The sequence below is a fragment of the Micropterus dolomieu genome, linkage group LG09 (assembly GCF_021292245.1).
Source record: "Micropterus dolomieu isolate WLL.071019.BEF.003 ecotype Adirondacks linkage group LG09, ASM2129224v1, whole genome shotgun sequence".
NCBI classification, from domain to species: Eukaryota; Metazoa; Chordata; class Actinopteri; order Centrarchiformes; family Centrarchidae; genus Micropterus; species Micropterus dolomieu.
Window position 1 is genome coordinate 26,143,319 of NC_060158.1, and position 7,591 is coordinate 26,150,909.

Sequence of the window (7,591 nt, forward strand, 5' to 3'; positions counted from 1 at the left end):
CAAGGCATACTAATCAATCCGTATCACAGCACAAGAGGAGTGACCTGCTCAGGATAACACTGAAATTATTCTTCACCTTTAAAAGAACATCCAGTGTTCAAGGTCCCTCACACCATCCCGGCCTCTTTATCATACAGACGATAATCCCTCATCTGCTCGCGGATCTGCAGACTGGCTTATTTTACTTTAATGCATGCAAATGAAAAGGTGATCATGGCACTCAGTCTTCCTGGGGATTTCCTCTTGCTCTCCATGTCTGTCAGTTATGTTCTGATTCATTAAGTTGACCTTTTGGTTTTTGGGCCTAGTAGTTATTAGGGGATTCATCTTTGACACCATAGAGGTCCACAGTGTGAATGCCTTCATTTTTCAGCAACCCGTGTAGTTGATTAGAGCACAATTTGCACTGCAATTTGTAAAATACCACTTTGCATTTGCACAGATTTATGTGTAAAAGTTGAAGGGTTAGAAGAAGTAGGGTTAAGTGAGCATTTTGCTTTTGTAAATTTGTGTCACGGGTTTGGGTTGGTTAGCTGTGTTCATTCCCTGCCCTTGTGTTTGTTCTTCTCTGTACTATGTGTTACTTTGGTCATTTGTTTATTAGTCAGGTTTACTTAGGAGTTCGTTAGTGTTTTCTAATCTTGTTTTACTGTCTCTATTTTCTATAGGGGTTTTGTCAGCTAGTTACTTTTGATGTCTGTGTTATGTTTCATTTTGTGACATTATTCCTTGAGTGTTTCAGTTAGCTTTACTTACTGTTTTAGTTTGTAGTTGGTCTGCCCTAGTGTCTCTTGTCATGTTTGACTTCCTGTGCCTGCGCTTGATTGTCTTAGTGGTTTCACCTGTGTGTAATTAGTTTCTCACTCAGCTGTGTATTTTAGCTGTTGTCTGTCTTTCACTAGTTGTCAGTTAATTTTAGATGTTCCTGTGGATCTTGTGTTTGTCTCTAGTTTCTCCAGTGTTTATCGTGCTTCTCATGCCCTTGTGGATTTATACCTTTTGTTGGACCTTTGGATTTTCAGTGCGCAGTGCTTTTGGACTGATCACACCTAACCACCTGTAAGCTTCTATGTTTTTGGCAATAAACCTCACCTACTCTCCAGTATCCATCTCAGTGTCTGCATTTGGGTCCTAACTTCTGTTCACCAGCGTTCTGCCCGGAGGCTGAACGTTGGTGACCGGTTGCACGTTTTGCTTTGTTATAAGTCCAGTTTGGTGGTTTGTTTGGTGTGTTGTAGATTAACTACAGTAAAAATGTACCTCTTGAACTTATCCTATGTTGTTATTATGTTGGTTTGGCTGTAGGTGTTTCTCCCAGCTTATGTTTTGTGAGTGATGTGCGATTTGCTTTGGTGGTAAACACTTGTTTTCTCATTCAGGACTATATGTCGTGGCTAAGGGAAGGGGCATAGCAGAGCAGGGCAAGTAGGATGATGGGTGTGGGTTTATGTACATGCAAGTTGTTGGTTGGCTGGTCGTAATTTGGAGTTGAAATCGCTAAAAGTGTTGCGTTTATTGCAGCTCCATCCGAGGAGGCTTTGGAGAGGTGCATAAAGAGCAGTTGCTTAAAAATTGCAGAACATTATTCAGTATTTGTTGGGGATAAAGGTCTCAAAGAAAAGTGTCTTGGAAAGCAAACTAATGGGAGTTTTGACAGCAGACATAGAAGAGCTTTCTCTGGTTTCCACTTTTTCACGCATCCAGACACAGGGAATAACTTTTGAGCAACAGAGCTTCTCTTGATCCAAATGGAACATGAGAGACTTGAAAATGGAAGATAAAAGGTCAATTGAGGTAGAGATGATTCCCCGGCAGACAAAAAAAAGCTAAGTTAGATCTGGGGGTATTTTGTCTATCTCTGGGTAAAGATGGCAAGTGGTCGAGGGAGGATCAGGTGCCTGGGTCTGGGGTGTGCTCCTTTTGTTTGTTTTTTTTTGTTGATAATTTGCAGTTGTTACCACAGTTGTGGTTGCCAAGGTGAGAAGTAGGTCTTTTGTGACTACTGCTCCAGTGTGTTCTCACAGGAAAACCTTATTTGTCCTTGAGTCTAGAAGATAGTTCTAGCTTTGCCATAATCAGAATTAGAGCTTGTGCCAGAGGCATATCACCAGCATTTCAAGTCTTGGGAGAGTATGTCAAATTTACTAGGGTCTTTACTAACAATTTTAAATGCTGGTTAACTGTGCTTGAAATGACATTTGATGACTTATCTGATTTGGTTATTTTGGAACCGTTTATAAATGTACAGACAGAACATTTCAGTCTGTAACACAGGACAATCAGCCTTATTCCCTTACACAAGATTATCCTTAGCTGAGAGCTGGTGCAGGGTGATATAGCTGTAGGGGTACGTGAGGCATTGCCCATTGAAGTGGTTCACCTTGATCTGGGCAACTGCCTAGACTGGTCATTTGAAAAAGAGTCGATCTGTAGCCTGGACAGGCTCATTTAGATAGTTCTAGCTTCTGTCTGGTTCATCTTATGCCGACACACAGGCAAAAACTGAAATCTGCTAAACCTGTTGTAAAGACTGTGAAAAGATGGACCAACGAGTCAAAGCTGGAGTTACAGGCCTGCTTTGACTGCACTGACTGGAGTGTTTTTGAGGCTGCAGCCACTGACCTGGACGAACTAACTGACACTGTGACATCTGACATCAGTTTTTGTGAGGACGTGTGTGCCGACTAAAACCTTCCGCACATACAACAACCAAAAACCCTGGTTCACAGCGAAACTCAGGCAGCTTCGTCAGACCAAGGAGGAGGCCTTCAGAAGTGGGTACAGAGTCTTGTACAACCAGGCCAGGAACACGGTGACTAAAGAGGTCAAAGCTGCAATGAAGTGCTATGCTGAAAAGTGTAAACGACCCTGCGTTGTTGTGGAGAAGCCTACGGACACTCACAAACTACAAGAGACCATCCCCCAACACTGCTGTTACTCAATGACTGGCAGACGAGCTGAATGGTTTCTACTGTAGGTTTGAAAAGCCCAGAGTCACACCTCTCCCCCACTCCAACGCCATCTTCAAACAGTCACCTTCCCCCTCTGACCTCTCACCCGCACTCAAGATCTGTGAAGAGGACGTGAGCCACCTCTTCCAAAGGCAGAAGATCAGGAAGGCTCCTGGACCTGACGGTGTCTCACCATCGTGCCTGAAAATCTGTGCGGACCAGCTGGCCCCCATTTTCACTCAGATCTCTGGAGCTGTGTGAAGTTCCCTCCTGCTTCAAACGCTTCACGGTCATCCCAGTCCCCAAAAAACCTTCCATCTCTGGACTAAATGACTACAGGCCCGTTGCCCTGACATCTGTAGTCATGAAGTCCTTTGAAAGACTGGTGTTGGCCCACTTGAAGGACATTACAGGCCCCTTGCTGGACCCCCTGCAGTTTGCCTACAGGGCTAACAGGTCAGTGGATGCTGTCAACTTGGGTCTGCATTACATCCTGCAACACCTCGACTCTCCAGGGACATATGCTAGGATCCTGTTCGTGGACTTCAACACCATCAATCCTGGACATCCTCAGCACCAAACTCACCCAGCTCACTGTGCCACCTGTCAGTGGATCACAGACTTCCTGACTGACAGGAATCAGCAGGTGAGGCTGGGGAACATCACATCCAGCACCCGGACTATCAGCACTGGCGCCCCCCAGGGGTGTGTTTAACACATCTAGATGTGAACACCAGGAAATAAAAGCTGAAATTCTGAACTCTTGTCTCATACTCATCTCTTAATCTTAAACCCAAATTGCCATGTTTCACAACTTTAATAAAGTGCCATTCGAAAATGGCAATGTTTTGAAACGCTAGCATTTTATTTTGAAAGTCTAAATGGACATTGCATATTTATTGTTGCTAAGCATTGCTAACCTGCCCGCGGAGCCCTAAACATCTAAAACTGGTGCTAAAGGGGTACCTAGGGCGTTAAAAAGTGATGCCAAACGGCCTTGAGCATCAATATGTGACGAATGTGTTGTCTAGGGAGCGGCACTTGGTGCGGACAAGCCTTGCAGAGCACTCATTGATGTGGCTGGGTGCCTTTTGCATACCGGTTAGGGCTGCCGGCAGTGAAGATAAGTAGCTGGGCTGTAGGGCAAGGTTCCTGAGTTAGATAAAGCCAGCTTACTCAGGGCGAGTAACAGTGCGACAGCTGCTTCTACTAGGTACTGGACCGGTGATCGGTTGCGAACCCTGGTTGTTTATTATTATTCATTAATTATCATTATTTTGGTTGTTACTGTTAATTATTGTGCTTTAAAATACAATTAAAACACTGGGTGTGTTGCAGCGTAGTCTTGAGTATTTGCAATGCATTTTCCTGTGTGTGGTGCCCTAAAGGGATTTAGTGGCCTTGGGAGTGTGATAACTGTTGGTTTGATCCCTACACAGTCATTATTAGGTTTCAAGGATCACCTTGTGTGTACCTGAGGCAGATGCATGAATTTATTAATATAAAGGTTATCTGTTTGAACAGGTCCTGCAGTCCCTCCTTCATTTTTGCTGTTTAATTGCAGAGACTATACAAATACATACACTGACAAGTGTCCAACTGTGTGCAATTACTATAAGGTGTGTGCAACTTAAAAATGATAATGTCACATTTCAGCATGGTTCCTGAAAAAAGGTTCCGTTAACTTTAACCTCATGAGCGAGCAGAATCCGACAGACACACCAACAGCTTCACACAATACGCTGGAAACTCAGGTATACTCCCACTGCAATTTTAAAATAATATATTTTATGAGCTTGAGGTTGAACTAATTCATGCTCATTCCATTACAATGTTACATTGACTGCATTTAGCTGATATTGTTGAAGAATTCAACAGCCGGGCTTCAGGTGTGATAAAGAAGTATCAGAGACAAAGACTTAACAGAGCATGATTTATTGAGCCCAAGTTTATTGTGATACAGTGCCAGCATACAACATGTGTACACATCAAACGCCAACGCCACATCTGAAGGATACTTCCTGTCTGGGGATATTTATTCTTCCTAGATCACTAAGTGCCAAAACAAGGTTATTGTTCATTTTTTGTGATGAGTCTATTGGTCATTGGTGTGTCTTTCAAGCCACATGCAATGCTTTCTACATAGAGACAGTCAGTCTGTCTGCAATGAAACAAATGTATAACTGCATTATTATCAACTGAGCTGCATCAGTCGACATGCAGGCAGAGAGAAGAGACAGCGTCTGATCTAGAAATTTGGAGAGTCCCCGGCTGTCACCTTTGGCTTACTTTAGCTAAACAATTGACCCTATCATGACCTGGGGAAACCTGTGTCATAGTATACATAAATTATCCCTTCACAAACATGATATGTTGGCGTTAGCTCGTCTTCTTTTTAATAACTATTTGTGTATTTTTTACCAGAGAGGCACAGCAAAGTCAACATAGCTAGATGTATTGGATGATAACTAAAATGGTTAGTGAGCTAGACTGAATATTATAAATGACTGAATATTATTAATGAGATTGCCACACTTTATGCCAGCCAGACTGTAGTAAGTAATGTTACTGTACTTACTGGTTCTTCCACTGCGGTGTTATTTTGCATTATTGCATATTAAGTGATTTCATAGAAAAACTATAGCCCCTTTAAGGTGAAATTTCTGACACACCAGTGAAGTTTATTGTTCCCATGATGCAAAAAGCCAAATGAAGATTTTACCGAACAAAACACTTTTTGGCCAACTTTCACATTTCATTGCATTTAATACAAAGATCCAATTGTAGAGTGAGAATTGCTACATTTCACGCCCCGCATGCTCTCTGTGGAAAAACGTGTAGGAAAAATTATTCTCCAAGTAGGACAGCCGAACACGTTGATTCCACTGTTACATATTCTTTTAATAGCAATAATCATTTTTATGTGGATGAACTGCAGACTGTTCATCACTCCAATTGTCATGGTAGTACACTGTTGCATTTAAAATCTCATTCATATACAATGTTTAATATCCACAGAACTTAAATACACGTACCTCACAGCCATTTACTCTGCAATAATGTCATATTTCTTGTCTTTTTTTATTAGTGAAGGCCTGAAAGACACCGCTACCAGACCATTTTCTCTTTCTTTAAGGGCAAAGAAGAACAACTTGGTAGGTATTAATGAAGTAGTAAGTGACAGCCCTATTTCTCACAATTTCTTATAACAATGAGGAGTTTGAACATCTAGTAAATGGGAGTAGTTCCAACATTCTTCCTACCGATCAGAGCAATGTCATGATAATGGAAGACACAGCTGAACAGGCCTTTGTTACTAAAGATCCCGTGCATGATGACTCTTGCTCTGACAGCAAGTGTTTGTGGCAATGATGGTTTGGGTAGCAGCGTTCAACAAAACATCTGAGTGGAAATCAAGCAGACTCAGGATCAGGTCACCCTTACACCGTATCAACACAGCTGCCCAACTGCTCTGAGAGATCACTGCTACAATATTTCAGTCTCCTAAAACACTTAAAAGTAAAGCTTATGAAGTAGAGGGAAAGGTATGTGTAGCTCTCAAAAACCTAAGGTTGAAAAGAGACAAGGAGACTAAGGAGCAAGAGTTTCTACCTTGACAGTGTAATAAAAGTGCTTCAGAAGAAAGTTCTTATTTCAACTGAATTTGCCTCTTCTTGACAGGCTTGATGATGTTTCCCAAGAGATCTTTCAGAGGATACAAGAGAAGCAATTCACAACTACACTGCACATCTACTCCCCCAAGCCCTATGACTACGTTGAGAGTTTGTTTGGCTCATCCGCACACCATGCTCATAATGTTATGGTAGCATTTTGCACATCCTGAATTTAGTGTAGCTTCATTCACAGCTTTAAAAAGGCTTGTTGCTGAGAAGCAGGAAAAGAAACAGTTTGCTCATCGATGATGGATGTACATTCATAAGCAAAGTGAGTTTGACCAGGACAAGATTTATGGCTTTGTTGACACTGATGCTGGTGAGACAAGCACTGGTCCTCATGGTTGTTGCAATCAATGAGTCTTGAAAGATTCCCATTGCTTACTTTCCTATCCACCTGATGACAGGAGCAGAGAGAGCAAACATAATCCGAGAGAGCCTTTTTAGGCTTCATGCAACCGGAGACAGGGTTGTCTTCTTGACGTATGATGGACCCTCCCAAAACTTCACAACGATCAGGGAGCTTTGTGCCAGCCTGGTAATCATTTGCAGTTACAGTTGATGAGTCAAAGATGGTTGTGTTGTCACAAAGGAGACAGTTTCCTGTGCCCGTCTTCACCTATTGCCTTACAAGGAGGCGCTTGTATGCCTCTTGGAACTGCCACACATCAGCGTTGTTGTTGTAACCTCCATGTGCTCTGATCGCAGAGAAAAACAGCTTCAAATGGTCCTTTTTTGTTTGTAGGTCAGAAAATATCAGCATGGGGCAAATGGCTACTTTACCAGGTCTTCATCTTTGCTCATCACTCTATGCCACAGGCAATGAAACTATAGATGGGTATGTGGAATGCACCTGTAAGTCTGGGTGTCTTTTCTTTTCACTTTGTACTCGCAGAGAAAGGACCATGATTGCTATTTCAATAAGGGCTGGGAAAAATGTTCTGATTTTTAATTTCGTCCCTATCT

At 42.4% G+C, this 7,591-nt stretch overlaps 1 long non-coding RNA gene across 1 annotated transcript; it reads left to right on the plus strand.

Moving 5' to 3' along the window:
* Positions 1-926: 926 nt before the first annotated feature.
* On the plus strand, positions 927-7,132 carry LOC123976872. The gene is made up of 3 exons (XR_006826446.1): positions 927-1,059; positions 6,040-6,106; positions 6,633-7,132. It is a non-coding gene; the product is annotated as an uncharacterized LOC123976872 (long non-coding RNA).
* Positions 7,133-7,591: the final 459 nt, after the last annotated feature.